General features: G+C 40.5%; 1 long non-coding RNA gene across 2 annotated transcripts; it reads right to left on the minus strand.

Moving 5' to 3' along the window:
• Positions 1 to 1,047: 1,047 nt before the first annotated feature.
• On the minus strand, positions 1,048 to 6,003 carry LOC118922108 (uncharacterized). Of its 2 annotated transcripts, none has more exons than XR_005028640.2 (3): positions 5,700 to 6,003; positions 4,456 to 4,582; positions 1,048 to 3,907 (listed from the first exon to the last, which is right to left on the minus strand). It is a non-coding gene; the product is annotated as an uncharacterized LOC118922108 (long non-coding RNA). The 2 variants fall into 2 exon arrangements; XR_005028641.2 differs by having other exon boundaries at positions 1,048 to 3,910.
• Between the last annotated feature and the right edge of the window lie 13,144 nt (positions 6,004 to 19,147).

A 19,147-nucleotide genomic window follows, 5' to 3' on the forward strand; every position in this document is an offset into this window, starting at 1 on the left:
GGCCCGCCTCCCAGACTCGATTGGTGAGTCTTCGCAATTCGGTCTCCGACGCTAAATCCGATTTGCTGTCGAGGCTGCAAAGTTAGTGCGCGAGAAACACTAGGTGTCTCGCGCGTGCGCAGCTCTGGTCCTCCCTACTGATGACGTAAGTTCCCGCCAAATTTCAAAGGCATTAGTTTCAGCTAGACTGCAGGGAGGCACGCAGTGCAGAAGAGAAGTGGCCATGGGGGGGGCCATGGGGATGGGCTGAAAGAAGAATGGAGCCCTCAGATGAAGGGAGAAGGAGAGGGAGTGCTTTAGAAATGCTATTTCATTTACCCAATGCCATAGGAAATCTCAAAGTCTTAGGTTGTACAATTTCAGTATGTCACACAACTGGTATGTGGCCCAGCCAGGATTCTGATGTCGGTCATCTTAGAAACCCCCCTTTTAACCACTACGTTATTCGTGGAGTAGTAATTGACAACGCATTTGACTAAGTTTCATGTACTGTTTTAGACATTTCGAGTACAGCAGTGAACTTACCAATCAAAATTCCTATCCTCAAGCAGCTTATACTCTAATAGGGGGAGGTAGACAATAAACAAATTAAAGAATCATCAGTTGGTATAAGTTATATGCAGAGAATTAAAACAGGGTGTCATAAAGAGAGTGACTTGTGTATTTTAGATAGGTCAGGGGAGCCATCCCTAAAGCAGCAGTATTTAAGCTGAGACCTGAATAACACGAAGGAGTCAGCCATGAAGAGATCTGAGGAGCAACCCAGGAATAGGGAAAAGTGCAAAGGCCCTAAAGCATAAAAAGCGTGGTGTGTTGAAGTAGCAAAAAAGAAAGCCAGAGTGATTGGAGGGTGGTGAGTGAGGGGAATGTGGAAGCGATTGTACTGGAGTGGGACCTGATCATGAAGAATGTTCCAGACTTTGGTAAGGAGTCTGCATTTTCTTCAAAGTGTGATGGGAAACTTCACGAGTGAGAATTAGGTCCCAGCATTACAAAAATCCTCAATAATTGGGGCTTAAACCAGATGAAGTTTATTTCTCTCTCTGATGTAGAAGTACAGGGAGGTATTCCAGGGCTGGTGGGTTGTTCCACTCTGTCAGGGACCCAGGTTCCTTCTGTCTTGTTGCTCCACAGTGCATTACCTCCACTCCCAAGTTCACCTCACAATCTATTCCAGCTTCAGCCATCATGCCTGTTACAGCAGCAGGAAGAATCTACTCTTTTTAAGGACATTCCAGGAGACCACACAACCTCATTGGCTTTCACTGATCAGAACTGTCACATGACCACGCCAGGAGGGACTTTGGAAAATATGTACTTTATCTTGGGCTCCTATGTACTCACCTGCACTTCAGAGGTTCTTTTACTGAGGAGAGAAAAAATAAAAGGATAAAACCATAGTCTCTGCCACAGAAGCCACTGGAAAGATTGCAGCAGGGGCAAGACATGATCTTATTTTCAGTTTTGAAAGAATCATTCTGTCCACTATAGGAGAAATGATTATAGATGGGGAAGATTGAAACAACTGCAATAAAGAAGTGAGTTTAGCAGTCCAGGTGTAAGGTGATAGTGGTATTGACTAGGGTGGTAGGAATGGGTGGAAGGGAAATAGGAGTGCTTCAGGGAATGCTTTGGAGGTAAAATCCATAGGATTTTTTAATGGATTACATGTAAGAGGTGAGGGAAAAAGGAATCAATGGCAACCTTTCCAGAGAAGCCCTGATAGAACTGTGATAATGGAAATGCTCTGTATCTTATTATCCAATATGGTAGCTACTAGATACATGTGACTATTGAGCTCTTGAAATGTGGCTAGTAAAACTATTTTATTTAATTAAAATTTAAATAGCTACATGTGATTAGTGACTACCATATTGGACAGGGCAGCTCTAGAGTTGTTTTTTTTTTTTGAGTAATAGGAGCAGTTTAGGGATGGCTGACAGCCAGACACCAGCCGTTTTGCTTTGGACATGTTTTTTTTTTTTTTTTCCAGTAAGGGTTGCCCTTTTTTTTTTTTTTTTTTTTTTTTGGTATCGTTAATGTACAATTACTTGAAAAACATTTTGGTTACTAGATTCCCCCTATTATCAAGTCCCCACATACCCCATTACAGTCACTGTCCATCAGCGTAGTAAGATGCTATAGAATCATTACTTGTCTTCTCTGCATATACTGCCTTTCCTGTGTCCCCCCCACCGCTACATTATGTGTGCTAATCGTAATGCCCTTTTTTCCCCCTTATCCCTCCCTTCCCACCCATCCTCCCCAGTCCCTATCCCTTTGGTAACTGTTAGTCCATTCTTGGGTTCTGTGAGTCTGCTGCTGTTTTGTTCCTTCAGTTTTTTCTTTGTTCTTATACTCCACAGATGAATGAAATCATTTGATATTTGTCTTTCTCTGCCTGACTTATTTCACTGAGCATAATACCCTCTAGCTCCATTCATGTTGTTGCAAATGGTAGGATTCGTTTTCTTCTTATGGCTGAATAATATTCCATTGTGTATATGTATCACCTCTTCTTTATCCATTCATCTACTGATGGACACTTAGGCTGCTTCCATTTCTTGGCTATTGTAAATAGTGCTGCTATAAACATAGGGGTGCATATGTCTTTTTGAAACTGGGCTCCTGCATTCTTAGGGTAAATTCCTAGGAGTGGAATTCCTGGGTCAAGTGGTATTTCTATTTTGAGTTTTTTGAGGAACCTCCATACTGCTTTCCACAATGGTTGAAGGACATGTTGATTTGAGATCCTTGTGAAGCCCCCAAGGACTTGATCAAGTAGGCAGGTGGATATATAGTCTGGACTTTCAGGTGAGGCCGGAGCTGGAAATATAAGTTTAGGAGTCACCGGTAGTGTGAACTCCTAAAGCCATAGGACTGGATGAAGTTGCATAGGTACAGTATGTAGACAAAAGAGGGCATACAACCAGCCCCAGGCACCCCAGTGTGTATTTTGTTCCACCTCTCCAGTTATGGCCACAGATGCACTTCAACATCCCTCAGAGGAGCCAACTACAAAGTCTCATCAAGATATACGAATGTGATATTGCAGACCACCATCAACGTTTCTTCTAAATTTCAGAGTTCAGAGTTTCCAAGTGCTGCCCATTCCTCCTCTATTTCTTGCTAACCAAGGGTTGGTTATTTCTTACCATCCCAAAACCTTGAACAAATTGGTACACAATTTTTACCAGACCCTGATGTATACAACAGCAAGGAGGAAAATTAGAACGTTAATATGTATTGTGATCATTTTCTGTTAACTTGTGCCACTGGGTATGGTTGCACGATGCAATCACCTCTGCCCCTTGAGGGCCCTATTGGGGAGTGATAACCCTATTTCCCCTTCATAATCAGGGCGAGCACAGCTAGCACACGAACATCCTCTTCTGTCATTGCTTAGTGGGAGGAGGAGTCCCAAATTGCCAGCTGGAATCTTTATTGAGTTCCCTGTGAAAACACCTCACTTTTGGACAGTTAAGTCCACAGAGCATGAGTGACTCGGAGGATGAAAAGCAAATATTTTTAGAGAGAAAATTAACTGTGAGAACTGCCACCCTCCACCACTCACCCTCCTTGGTTTCTGGATGCTGTTGGCTAAGGGAGAATTGACATCGTATTTCAGTCACTGTTTGAGATTACATATCACTTTCTACAAGAAAGTGTCTCAACCTCACAGGTGTGGTCTCCTGGACACTGCTAGATCTGTTTTCAGAACACCATTTCTTGTTCTGTAAGGCCAGCTGCTTCTGGTGGATGGGAAATACGATAATGGCTCATGGCTTGCCAACTCTCTTATTTCTTTCACTGGGAAGTTTCTTGGTTGGAGACAATTTTGTTTGGACCACCTGGTGTTATGCAGAGTCAGTAATTCCAGGGATGATAAACAAGTCAGGGACATGACCTGCTGGGAAAGAAAATGCAAATGCAGAATAAGTATTTCTTCCAGAGTGTGTAAACCAGCACACCCTTTATGACAGAAGGGACCTGATGGAGTTGATCTGCCCCTAGATCCCTAATAGGTTCCCAACTAGCCTGGTGCTTGCTCTATTAGGGCCTCAGGACTGGATCCAGGTCCTACTGAATTCACATACTGGTTATAATACTTTTTGTTTTTTCAGTTGATTGTCTTCATTCTTCCAGGTTGAGATTCTGTTACCTTCAAACAATGATAATTTTAACTTATTTGATTCTTTTCTATCTCTAATTACTTTCTCTTGTTCAAGTAAGGTATTTGGACATCTAGACTTAGTTCAGTAATAGTGAATTATCTTGTCTGTTTCTGTAAGGAGAGCAAGAGCAGAAGAAACTCTACATGAAAGCTGTAGTTTACCTGGTTATGACTGTCTGCCTAGATTCTGGTGGTACTTCTCATTTGCTGACTGGAGTTCTCATTAGCATGGACTAGGCAAGGCATATAAAGCTCTTAAAGGGACCTTAATAAAGCATTACCTGTGTCCTGTGATGGACCAGAAAGGGCTGGATGCTGGCAGATGGGCCACAGGCAGAATGTGTAACTGCTGGCTGCACAGTGAGGAGGGAACACACACGGTCCAGCAGGCCATGGACAGGCATGGCTCTGTGGTGACACATACACCAGTTAACATCTTAGATAAAAAATCTTAAAATTTCTTACTTTAATGGAAGTGTATATTTATTTCCTCATATGTCCAATGTAAATATATTTTATGATATTAAAGAAGCAGCCATCTCTTCCCATTTTATCGACCAGTTTTACTGGTTTTTTATTTTCTAACTTAATTTCTGACTGTATCTATTAATTTACTTCTGCCTCTCAGGTTTGCTATTCCTTATCTAATTTCTTGATCTGTATGCTTAGTTATTTTAATCTGTATTAATTAAGGGCAAAAACATCATAGGAGTCTTGTTTGGGCTGTATCACATAGAGACTAATATGTTGTGGTTTTTTTATTATTTTCTAAATATTCTCCATTTTAATTTGTATTTCTTTATTGACTTAAGAGTTTCTTTTCTTTTTTTTTTTTTTGAGAGGGCATCTCTCATATTTATTGATCAAATGGTTGTTAACAACAATAAAATTCTGTATAGGGGACTCAATGCACAATCATTAATCAACCCCAAGCCTAATTCTCAACAGTCTCCAATCTTCTGAAGGATAATGAACAAGTTCTAACATGGTGAACAAGTTTAAGAGTTTCTTTTTAAAGAAAACAATAAAAAATATTCAGGTAATGGGGACTTTTCCTCCTTAGTTTTAATATTAGTGTTTAGTTATGTTACACAGTGATCAGAGAATGATGTATATATTCTGTTTTTTCAAACTTAATGAGACTTTCTTTGTAGCCTAATGTATAGCCAGCTTTTGTGAGTTTTCTCTGGGTACCTGAAGCTAAGGTGTGTGCAGTAATATCAGATCTGCCATATTAATTATGCTATTGCAGTCATTCAACTCCTTACATACTTGTAGAGTTTCTCATACTGTAAAGTCCCTTTTTTACCTTGCTACCCCCAAGAGAGACTTCCACATGCAATGTCTTGCCTGTCTGTCATTCACCCCACCTTCTCAAAGTTTCTGCTTCTCAAAGCTAAACGAGGTTCAGGAAGCTTCTGCCTGCCTCTTTCCCTACTCAGTTCCCCCATCTTAAACCCCTGAGACAGACTCAGAAGCAACAAGAAACAGAAAAATATACTTTTTACATATGTCAGGTACCCACCTAGTTAAGCTTGAGGGAACCCTCCATTATTTTTCAAGTCCTGTCCATCTTTGATATCAATCGGCCTGGAGATTTGAATGAAGCAGCAACCGTCTGAGGTTCCCATCTTCCTCTTTAAGGAGCTCTGGGGTCTATAGGACTCAGGGATGGTATCAGCTAGAAGGCATGTGACTATGTGGTGTGCTGGCCAGAGTTACATCTTTGTTAAACTAAGGAATTCTTTTGCTGTACAAATCAAGCAGAGCCCAGGCCTGCCCATCTGTTCTTACCAACACTTCAAGCAGAAGCCAAAACCTCAACTTAGTGTGTTGGGCCACTTCTCTGAATTTACCACACCTACTTGGCTTTTGCTTTTTTGTGGCCACAGCTAGGGGTGATACTCAAAATATTTAGCAGCTGGTTACCACATGGCCACCAGCCAATTAGAATAGACACTGACTTTTGCACTAAGTCAGATTCCAGGAGGCCAACAGCTGTGCTGGGTGTTAACCCTTTAGTTGCAGGATAAATAGGAGGTCTGGTGGTCTGGAAGCAGGTAGATGGGTGTGGGGACCAGGAAACTCTATGCAGCAACTTACCGATCCATAGGAAAGTATTTCAGTATTTCAACAACTAGTATGGCCACAGGCAGAATGTCAACCTGGACTCAGCAAACAACAGAGATTGGATGTTCGACCCACTTTGTTTTCAACAACTGACTCCCCTTAGGTCTAAAGCCATCTAGTTTCCTCCTGTCCCAATATCCTCAGTAATTTCATTTTGGTTAACTGCTCTCCTTCCATGTTCCTGGCTAGGATGACTCTTCCTGTACTGCTCTGCCCACACCCTCTTCAAACCCCAACAAAGAGGCTTCGCTAAGTAGTCTTTCATCAGTGGTGGATTTTTCTGAAGAAGATGAGTAGTGGATGTTGGAGGCAGCCTTAGCAGGTTGTAGGTGACATACTGTCATTCCCTTCTCCTCCAGTCTTGGTGTTTATTCATCTGCCATGTGCCAAGAGCTATTAGGCTCTTCAGTGTCATCTCGACAAAGTATAATCAGCCAAACTAGGCTGGAAGAGAAGGAAAATGGGGGCTGGTATGGGGGAGGGAACACAGACACAGAAAGAAAGGGAGGGAGGAGGAAGGAAGGAAATAAAGTAATAGTTTACCCCCCTTCGTTCATTCCACCTTCTTTGATTATGAATTTGTGGGATTCAAGTCCGATTAGTCACTCCTGCAACAATTCCTCAGAAAATCCCTGCAGTTCATTTTGCCTGTGATTTCTCTTTTCCTTGCTCAGATTTTGCACACCATCCTTGGTTTCATGGTATTTCCAAACTCCTATGACCAGATGTTCCTCATTATGAGGTGATTCATCACATTTGCTTGGCAATCGTGAATGCAGTAAAATTTATTTGGAGGGGCCCAGGAGACTGGAGAGCTCCATCCCCTCAAGATATTGCCATTCCAACTGCCAGGATTTCAGGCTTTGATAATCAAGACCTTAATTTTAACCATAGAAGCCCAGCATACTTGGGAACTTTGCAAATGCTATAATTTGGCAGTTTACAGTCTCACTTTTTATTATAAAATATTTGGTAGAAACTTTTTGCAATAACATATTTGAAAATATACAAAGCATAGGCATTATGTATATATATATCATGCACAAAAATAAATGAATACTAGGAACTCTGCCACTCAAGTTAAGAACTATGTTCAATATTCACTTTAGAGATCTCATTTTCAGTAGTTTCCATCCACTGACTAATAGTAAAAAGCATTTCTTGTTGCAGGGCCACAGAGAGGCCTTGAATATTGTTATGGGATTCTACCCAGGTGCTCTGGGACTAAAATTTGTTCCTTCTTGATGCAAATCATCTAATGTTATGAAAAATGTCCATTTAACCCTACAACCTTTATACTCCTTATTCCCTTAGGATGTCTTTCAAGCAGTGGTTCTCAGACTTGGATGTACTTTAGGATCAACTGGGGAAGTCTGAAAAATGCTGATGCCCTGGCCCCTGCCCAGGCCAATTAAATCAGACTCTCTGGGGATGCAAACTGAACACCCATGCTTTTTAAAGTACTTCACATGATCTAATGTGCTCTAAAGGAATGGCAATAAAGTCCACCAAAGCTTTACTTCCTTTCAATGGACATAGTATCTGAATACCAAGACTTCATTAACTGTGTTACCAATCCATGGATGTCTATCTTTCTATTCAGTGATGTAGATATTATTGTTGACTCTTTTTCCACTGTGTTATTACACAAGGTTCCATACCTCTTTTGAGATTCTGTTGCTTGCAACTCTGCTCCTAGGATAAACTTCTGTGTTTATTAGGCTAGTTTGGTATTTTGTTTGAAAGAAACATGGCTAACTGAAAACTTGAGGCATAAAAGGGTGTGAGTATACTGTAAGGATATAGATTAGCTAGCACTGGAAATCTGAGAACCTGAGGATGGACAGAGGACTGGTTCTGTCTCTGCTGTCTCTCATGGCTCACGTGGCCTTTCTCACATCATCCTCAGCTCACTGTCACCTCCCTAAGCCGTGGGGACCTCATTAGGTTGGCTAATCATTTTTAGACTCAGATTCTCTACCAGACTATACCTACTCTCATCATCTGTGGCCAGTTAAGATCAAAGCCCAAGCCTGAAAGTAAAAGGATGGAAAAGGTTACCATGAAAGTAGAAAAAAGAAAGATGGAGAAACCATACTAACAGCAGACAAAATAGACTTTAAAACAAAAAATGTTATTAGAGATAAAGAAGAACATTTTGTAATGATAGATTTAATCAGGAAGATATAGCAATTATAAATATATATGCAACTAACAGTAGAGCCCCAAAATACATGAAGTAAAAACTGACAGAACCAAAGGGAGAAACAAACAATTCAATAAAATGGTAGGAGACCCCTCATTCAATAATAGGGAGAATATCTTAGCAGAAGATCGACAAAGAAATAGAAGATTTGAACAACAGAATAAGCTAACTAGATCCAACAGATATCTATAAAATTATCCACCCACTAAATGCAGAATATATATTCTTCTCAAATGTACTTGCCACATTCTCCAGGAAGACAGTATGTTAAGCTATAAATAAAATCTCAGTATATTAAAAAGATTGAAATCAAACAAAGCATGTTCTTCATCTGTAACAAAATGAAATTAGGAATCAATAATAGAAAGAAATCTGGGAAATTCACAAATAAGTAGAAATTAAACAACACAGTCCTGAATAACCCTGGGTCAAAGAAGAAATAAAAATCACAAGCAAAATTAGAAAATACTTTGAGATGAATGAAAATGAACAACATACGACAGTTTATGAGATGCACCAAAAGCAGTACTTAGAGAGGGAAATTTACAGTTGTAAATGCCTGCATTAAAAAAAGAGAAAGATCTTCAATCAATAACCGACTGTCTACCTTAAGGCACTGGTCAAAGAAGAGCAAACTAAACCTAAAGCAAGAAGAAGGAAGGAAAAGATAAAGATTAGAGTGAAGATAAATGCAACTGGGTATAGAAAAACAATAGAGAAAATAAATAAAACCAAAATCTGAAATTAAAATTCAGTTATTTGAAAAGATCAACAAAACTGACAACCTTTAGCTAGACTAAGAAAAAAGAGAGAAGACTCAAATTACTAAAATCAGGAATGAAAGAGGGGCATTACTACTGACTGTATAGAAATAAAAAGGATTATTAGGGAATACTATTAACAGTTACATGCTAATAAATTAGATGTCTTATATGAAATAGGTATATTCCTAGAAATGCACAAACTGTGGAGGAGGGGTGACAGCCAAAAGGTATGGGGTTTCTTTTTGGGATTATATAAATGTTCTAAGACTGACTGTGGTGATGGTTGCACAACTCTGTGAATACACTAACAAACAAACAAACAAAAACATCAAAATGTTTCCTTTAAGTGGGTGAATTGTGTACTATGTGAATTATATCTCAATAAAGCTTTTACAAAGAAAAAAAAGACCAAGACTGGGAGCAATGTAACTGGGAGCCATCAGGAAGATTTACAGCCTGCCCTACACAGGAGGCCAAGATGGGCAAGGCTGAGCTAAGGTAGTGGCACCAGAGGTGCTAAAATTAATGGCATTGGTGTGTGATGTTCTTAACTCCTTTTGGGTTTCCAGACCAGATTCCAATGTGTGTGGGGGAAGAGGCTGGGGCCTTCCCACACACACAACACCAAGCAATTCTGGAACACCAGCAGGGTGCCTGAGAGCTCAACTTTATTCCGACGCTATCTGCCCAGAGAAAGGACCAGGTTCCATTTAAGGGCTCCCTCCTACAGGACTACCCTTCACTCGGACTCCAGACGCCTGTTGCAAGCCCCAGGCAGTTGCCTGTGCTTCTGACCTAGCTGCAGACTGGAGGCTCCCACTACTTCCCCCTTAGGTTTGATTAATTTGCTAGAGTGCCTCACAGAAGTTAGGAAAACACCTATGTTTACCAATTTAAGAAAGGATACAGTAAAGTATACAAGTTAACAGCCAGATGAAGAGGTACATAGGGCAAGGTCCCAAATAAGGAGCTTCTATCCCTGTGGAGCTCGGGGCCTGGCTCTGTGGCATGTGGATGCGTTCTGGTTCCCCAAGCGTGGAAACTCTCCGACAGAGAAGTGGGATCCAAGAGGGTGGAAAGCTTTTTTCCGGGGACATTGCATAGACATAACTGACTAAATCATTGACCATTGGCCGATTCAGCCTCCAGCCCCCGCCCTCGGGTGGGGTTCCAAAATCTCTCATTAACATGACAAGACATCAATTTCACCTTTAAGACCCTGCTATGTTTTTGGGAACTGTGGAAACAGACCAAATATACCTGGGAAACATATATTTGGCCATCTGAATGACCAAATATGTATGTTTTATAACTCATTATATCGCATTTGGTGATTTGATGTACACAGGGACTGAGAAAAGAGGCAGGTCCAGTACCAATCTCCCTCGCTGTCCATGTTCAGTTAGTTACCAAGTCCCGCTGACTTCTAACAGATCTCTCTGCTGCCTCTCTGTCCTCCTGCCATAGACTGAATTTTTTGTTCCCCACAAATTCATAAGCTGAAATCCTAACCCCCAGTGTGATGGTATTCGGAGGTGGGGACTTTGGAAGATGGGACCTTTGTGCAGAGCCCTCATGAATGTGACAATGCCCTCCCTTATAAAAGAGACCCCAGACACAGAGAAGACAAGTAGTGTTTCTACTACACTGATGGACAGTGACTGTAATGGGGTATGTGGTAGGGACTTGATAATGGGGGGAATCTAGTAACCACAATGTTGCTCATGTAATTGTATATTAATGGTACCAAAAAAAAAAAGAGACTCCAGAGCTCTCTTGCCTCTTCTGCCATGTGAGGGCAGAGAAGATGGCCGTCTGTGCACCGGCAAGAGGGCCCTCACTAAGCACCAAATCTGCCAGCACCTCGATCTTGGACTTCTCAGCATCCAGAACTGTGATAAATAAGTTTCTGTGCTTTACAAACCTATGGTAATCCATTATAGCAGGGAAAACAGATTAAGACACCCCCCATTTCAATCCATCTTCTAAACGACCACCAGTTTCCTTCCTAAAAGTCAGATCAAATTGTGTCACTTTCTCAAAGTCTTTCAAATAATCTGAACCCAGCTTATATCACACAGCACCCCCCACCCCACATACACACCCTGTACATGCACATACACACGGCCTTCATTACAGCCACAGGGAACCACATGTCTTCTGTGCCCTGTGACGCCTCTCTTCTGCTTACCCTGTCCCCTCAGGCCGGAATGTCCTTCTGCCTCCATATCTACAACAAAGGTTGAAATTATCTCTATTCTTCAAGGCCAGATTATAGGTCCACTACCTTCACATACTTTTGCTTGTGGGTGTGTTTTCATTTTATTCTCCTCTCTTGGCACACACAATCTGGTAGAGGAGATAAACAGGACAACTGAGTTCTGTATTACAGTGTGTTAATATTCCAGCTGGTGTGTGCACAGTGTCCTAGGAGCACAGGGGAGGAAGGTAGAAACTGTCCAGTCAGGTATAAGTTTGAAAATTCCGCCTTCAAGTTAACTTCCCAGTCCACAGGCTCAGAACTCAGTGGAGAGGCAATGACTAATCCTAATGGGTACCTTTCTACTAATTTGTTATTTTCTTAAGAGCAGGGAGTTCATTTGTAATATCTTTATTTGGTAGGGGTCCTGGCTGGAAGTAGTGGCAATAAATCTTTACAGGACTCACGTTGGAGGAGGGACAGGAAGTACTTCCTAGAAGTAATGGATGAGTTGAATCCTGGAATGTGGGTGGTGACCCAGGAAGGTTTGGGAGGGAAGGGGGCTCCGAATAGAAGAAACATGAGCAATGGCATAGAGGTATGAGAAACCTGCTTGGGAGGAGGCCAGCAGCCCTAAACCAGAGGTTTGGGAAGAGAGGGAAGAGAAAGCACTCTGAATCAAAGGGCCAGATCACCAGGGCTGTGAATGCAGTGTTGATGAATTTGAAATTGATGCAAAAAGAAGTGGGGAGGATGTCATGTGAGAAGATTGGATGGTGAGTGACATCAAGCAGATGGAATCAAAATCCATAGATTCCCACCTGTTTGGAGAACTCTCCCTTCTTAAAATTTCAGTTTAGTTTGTTTCTGAAAAATAGGCAATATAGTCATACCATTCAAAACCCAAAAAGGTGCTAAGCGTATATTGTAAGAAACATCTCATCCTGGCCCTCATTCTCTACTGTGTGGTCCACAGCTCTCCCTCCAGCTCCTTGGGGGAAATCAAGTGTACCAGAGTCTCCAGTACTATGTTGTGGGCATATATGTGACTTGTAGCTCAGTGTTTTTGCATCACTTTTTTCACATAACAATATATGTTGGAGATTGTTCCAGATCAGTCCCCAAAGAGCTTCTTCATTCTTTTTCATGTCTGTCTATATTCCATTGTATGGATATTCTGTAACGTATTTACATTTTGTACACGTACAAGCATAACTGTGCCACTAGTTTTAGGGATCTCTAACACCGAAAAGTTTCACTGACTCCCAAGCAGATAATGCTGCCTGTGGATGGAAAAAATACATATAACAAAAGACTGCTCTGAATTCAGGAATACTTTTAAGCAAATTGGACTTGCACCTGTTATTAACATTTTACATAAATTTGAAACTGCGTATTGTGTATATGTGACTCATGATTTATCTAGTCCATAGACAATCCTCAGTATACATACGAATTCAAACATCCCCTTAAACTAACTGGGTGTTTTCCCTAGGTCTTGCTTCTCATTTGGGGGTAAAACGGAGGTGGGAATATAGGATGGTGCCCAGGCTTTTGATGTCCTTCCCTGGAGTGATGATACCAGAGGAGTGGTAGGTTTGGGAAAAGGGTGGGCATTCAATTTGGGCATTTTGAGTTTACTGTGTCTCTAGAACATGTATGTTGGATTTTAAGCTCTGTAGCATTGTATTAAGTCCACCCTAAATCCTGAAATGTCCTAACCAGCCTTGAGGAATTTGCTGAGGGGATGTTGAGGCCATTTGGAGGAAAGGTCAGACAGCCTGCACCACTGCATCTGAATTTCTTAGAGGCCATAGATCGTCCACCTGCCATAGAGTCAGGGTGACTAAATTCCCTGATACCTAAGCAATTGTCAAATATCTTTTGAGTGCCCCCTCGGTGCCAAACCCCATGTCAGAGCCCTGGTACAGGGGCACCCACAGACTAGTAAAGGATAGGAAACATGTAAATATTATGTAATACAGAATGGCTGTGGTTGTCCCAAAATATGTCCACATACTCTATCGTGCTCCTCCCTCAAAAAAGTAGAATCTAATTCCCCTCCCCTTGAATGTGTGCTAGGTTTAGGGACTCACCCCCAGCATATAGAATGTGATGGAAATGATACTGTGTGATTTCTGAGGCTAGGTCATAAAAGACATTGTGCTTCCATCCACCTTGCCCTCTCTTGGATCATCCAATCTGTGGGAAGCCAGCTGCCATATCATAGGGTCATCCAGGCAGTCTGTGGGGAGGGCCACACAGGGAGGATCTGAGACCTGTGCCAATAGCCAGCATCAACTTGCCTGCCATGGGCATGAGCATCCAGGAAACAGGTCCTCCAGCCTCAGTCAAGCCTACAAATGACATTAGCCTTCTAGTCTTCCAGCTGAGGCCACAAACATTGTGGAACAGAGACAAGCCAACCCAGCCATGACCTGGATTGCTGACCCACAGACATGTGAGAAAATAAATGATAATTGTTGTTTTAAGCCACTATGTTTTGGGGGTAATTAGTTATGCAACAATACCTAACTAATACAATGGTGGCAGATGAATTCAGAGCACTAAGGGGACAGAAGGAATGGGTAATTAGCTCAATATGAGAGGTCTGGAAAGCTTTCTGAAGGAAAGGAAACTTGAACTGAATTTCAAAGGGTGCATAAGAACTGTCCAGAAAGATTGGAAAGGTATTCCAGGGATAGGGACAAGATAGATAAAGGCAGGGAGGCTTAAAACATGGGAATGAGCTACACATATAATTTACCCCCTTTGAATAGAGTCCCTGATGAATGTGCTTGATACCCAGTTCTACTCTAATATAACTGTATTTGTTACAAGTTTCCTACTAGTGACTAGATTTAGCATACAATGGGGTGTCTGAACTTTTTAATCTGTTGACCCTTCATAGAAAGAATTTCAGAAGGTCAAGTCTCAGACCACACACAGTTTGACATAATTTTCTACTACTGGAACACTCCATTTTCTAGAAACAGATTTCCAAACTTGAACATCAGAATCACCTGGGAACTTAAAAAAGTCAGATTCCCAGGGCCCAACACAAACCTACTAAATCTTATCTGGGTGGGGCTCAGGATTTAATCCAGTTTTTTCACTTTATAGATGAGAACAAGAGACAGACTGGACAAAGTTGAGACTAGAGCCCTGACTTATTCATTTCTATTTGTGGTCTTACTGCTGGATTCATCTGCTGCCTCCCTGCCAGAGCATCTTCCTTTCTCAGAGTCATGGCCAATCTCAGCCACTTATTATTGGTTAAATATTGTGTGAACTACAGAGGTGGAGTTTACCAGTGAAGATCCTGATCTCCACATTCCGCCTCTCCATCACCCATAACGAAGAGAGAATTTGATGTGCAATTAAAGTTCTATGTCACTTAAATATTTTTTATTCTAGCTTTCACTCCTATTAGTAAACACATACTTTTAAAAAATTGAGATATAATCCACATACCACAAATTTCACCATCTTAAAGTGTACAGTTCAGTGGTTTCTAGTATATTCACAAGGTTATGTAACCATCATGACCATCTAATTCCAGAATATTTTCATCACCAAAAAGAAACTCCATACCCATTAGCAGAGCTCACTCCCCATTTCCCCCTCCTTCCCATCCCCTAGCAACCACCAATCTACTTGTCTACATTCTGTCTCTATAGATTTGCAAATTCTGGACATTTCATGCACATGGAGTCATACAATATATGATCTTTTGTGTTTGGCTTCTTTCACTTAGCATGATGTTTTCAAGGTTCATCCATGTAGCATGTATCAATATTGCATTCCTTTTCGTGGCTGAATAATATTCCATTGTGTAGATAAAGACCTTTTTTTGGGAGTTATTGTTTAATGAGGATAGAGTTTCAGTTTTGCAAGATGAAGAGTCCCATACTGGTTGCACAACAGTGTGAATGTACTTGATACTAATGAACTGCATGCTTAAAGATGGTTAAGATGTTTCATGCTAAGTGCGTTTTACCACAATTAAAATAAAGTTGATAAAGAAAGAGCTCCCCTTCCCCAACCTGAGCAACATGAGTCCCTCCTCCCCCAGTATTATGACCTCCACTTCCCCCACCCACATTGATGACGGCTGGAGTCCTTTCTGGACTGGTTCAAGAGAAAGACCTTCAGATGCTGATATATAAATAGAGAGCTGAATGTCACACTAGCCTTTGACATGAAAGACAGAAACCAAAGCAAAGAGAGAAAAAATGACCTTGGAAGAAGCAGGAGGGGAAGAAAACCTTAGAGAAAAAATTAATATTGTTAGTTATTGGTTAAATAAGATTAGATATTTCATCCTTGAAGCAAGGACTAAAGACCACAAAAAAGGAACATTCAGAGAACAAAAAAAGGCCCTTAAAAATGAAAAATGTGGTATTGAAAATGAAAAGTTCAGTGAAAGAGTTGGAAAGTAAAGGTGAAGAAAAACCCTGCTGGATACAAAAGGAAAGATACAAAAAAATGAGAGAAAATAAGAACATTTAAGGATCCATTTAGGAGATTAATCCAACATAAAAAAATTTAGTTTCATAAAGAGAAAACTACATGGGAAACAATTATTTTTTAAAAACTCTAGAAAAATTACCAGAATCAAAGAAACAAAATTTCTAGGTAGAACAGCCCTATATGGATGCAATAAAATTGATCAAAACAAACTTACTCATGTTATGACAAATAATCTCGAAATTTCAGAATACAGAAGTGGAAGCAAAGATCCTGTAAATTTATAGAGAGAAATAACAAGGAATCGGAATGACTTCAGCCTTCCCAACAACATTCTTTACAACTAGAAGACAATAAAAATAAAGCAATGCCTTCAAAATTCTGAGGAAATAAATTTATATCAAATCATTATGTTGTATACCTGAAACAAATACAGAATTATATGTCAATTATAGCTCAATTAAAACAAAAGTAAACTTTCCATGGAGAAGCACAATATTACTATTAACACATTTTTGTTGAAAAATATTAAAAGAGACTGATTACTAAAACTTTTTTAAATTCTGAGGAAAGATTGTTGCAAACCTAGAATCCTGTACCTAGTCAAACTATCAATCCAGTTAAGGTAACAGACATTTTTGGGTATTTGAAATCTCAAAAAAATGACCTACCTGGCATTTTTTCACAGGAAGCTACTGCAGGATAGGCTCCAATAAAGTGAGGAAATAATCCAAGAAAGAAGAGACAGGGATCTTGGGAACAGGAGACAGGTGCAAGTTGTCCCAGGACAGCAACTCTTTCACAGCCTATGGCAAGCTGTCTGGAGTGTAACAAGAGGATGAAGGACTGCAGGACAGATGTCCCCAAGAAAAAGACTAGTCTGACCAACCTTACCTGCCTGGAATGAATTTGTGACAGGTACCTGGAAAACTAGACAAACAAAAACTTGACACAATTATTTCCAGGGCAAGAAAATTCCAAGAAAGAAAATATAATCTACCACATGGCTCAGCTGTAACTATTATTTATAAAATAATAATACTATAAACACTGATTTCTGCTCTGATTCCAAATTAAGATATCACTTTTTTAGGATGAGGAAGAATTTTTTGGTGGATGGAGGTGTGAGAGTTAAATTCTAATTTTCTGTTTTAAGGAATCATATCGAAAACTGAAAAAAAAATCAAGAAATAGCAGTACAAGCATGTTATTTAGGGACAAGGGGAGACATACCTGAAGAAATGGCTGAAAGACACAAAAATGAATCTGAGAAGTGGGTAGAGAGTGTCGTGAGGGGGAGTTGCTTTCCTTTAGGATTAACCTGTTAGTATTTTACCTTTAAAATGATGTATATGTCTAATTTTATAGAAACAAAAGTTAGATAAATAAAAGGCCAGGAGAAGGAGCAATAAAATGGAGGAAAGATTTAGGAAGAGTGATGGAATATTCTGTCACTTTGTATTTTAAATTAGGGGCAGAGCACATCAAACTAGTATGTGCATTAAATAATCAAAAAATATACTTAGGCTTTACATGGGATCAGTGATAAAACAAAGATGAGAGAGACAGATGAGGAAAAAGAGTATAGATTTGAGAAATAAAGAAAGGAGGAGGGGGAAAGAGAGAAACAAATGCTAAGACACAGAAGGACATACACTGACACACATACACAAAGTGAGAAATGGTAGGGACGAAACAGGAAGAAATCCACAGGTATGCTATGGGAGTACATACACCCATGTGTGCACATACAGTTGAGTAATGACAGAGACCAGGTCTTCATTGATAACTTCTCAAACTTTTGTTCAACAGCACAGAATAAACTTACTGCTACTAGACATCGCTCCCACTACCACTGTGGAACTAATCCTCTTCTGTTTTCAAGACTTAGCTGAAATCTCTCATCTTCTTGGGACCCTTCCAGGCCACACCAGCATGGAGCCATTGCTCTGTCTCCTCAACTTGTGGGAAAAGAACCTCTTGTCTTACCACTCATTTGGAAACAAAAAAATCATAGATGACTTTGGGATGTTGTAACATAGCCATATTAAGCTATTTCTTTTTCTATCTTGAACTGATATTTAGCTTTCCAATGTTCATATGTTGCACACTGGTGACAGAGGAACTGAGACTTATTGAAGAATCTTCCATGGGCCCAGCTCCCAGGGAGGCTCTGGATATGAACTTCTCTGCCATTCACTTGCTGTGTGACTTTGGGTGAATTAATTGACTTCTCTGTGCATTAGAGTCCTTCTTTGTACAGTAAAGACACTACTGGGTTGAATTATTTAAAACTGTCAATTTTATACCATATTTGACCAACAAAAATGGCAATCTAATATGGTCCCACCTAACAGAGCCGCTGCCTCTTAGGTGATATGAGGATTAAATGCAGTGCCCGGTAGTAAGTGGACCTGATATTAAACCACTCAGACCTTGCAGAACAAAGGCAACATCCTTAGAATGCACGGTAACCAGAAAGAGCCTGGCCAGAAATATCCTGGAGTCTCCAGGTCAGCTGTGGACTGCTGATGTCTAGATACTCAAACAAGCAAGAAATAACCCCCCGTTTAGGTTAAACCACTCTTGTTGAAGCAGTTACACTAATATCCTAATGAATAAAGGGTGTGTGTGAAGAAGAAACCAGGTATTTCTATGAGGAGATTCTGCCTTGGGAGACAGATGTAATGTCATTGAGCTGGGCAGTCTAAGATGTGGCAGGTGACATGGGGGGAAGCTAATGAGCACACTGGTGGATATGTTGGGAATCACATATGTGTATATATGATTAGAGTGACCTTGGAAAAGGTGTGATTATCCTGGGAAGACATGTAAATACAGAAAAAAAGGACTCTACTAGCCACGTGTATCATGAAATGGTGAGACCACTAATAATTATGATTATTATTACCACTGATGAAGCAGTTCGTCATGTGAGGCAGGCTCTGAGCTACATACTTCAAGTTCGTCATTTTAATCCTCCAGATAACCCCTTTGGTGGACAGTATTAGCCCAATTTACTGATGAGAAAACCCAGGCTTAGTAGATGCACATGTGAGATTTGAGCCCACTTCCAATCAACTTCAAAGTCCACGTCTCTGTTCTTTACTCCATAAATCTAAACATATTTTTAGAAACTTGTGAATGCAGAACAAAGAAAAAACTGAAGGAACAAAAAAGCAGCAGACTCACAGAACCCAATG

This window comes from Manis pentadactyla, chromosome 10 (assembly GCF_030020395.1).
Source record: "Manis pentadactyla isolate mManPen7 chromosome 10, mManPen7.hap1, whole genome shotgun sequence".
Lineage (NCBI taxonomy): Eukaryota > Metazoa > Chordata > Mammalia > Pholidota > Manidae > Manis > Manis pentadactyla.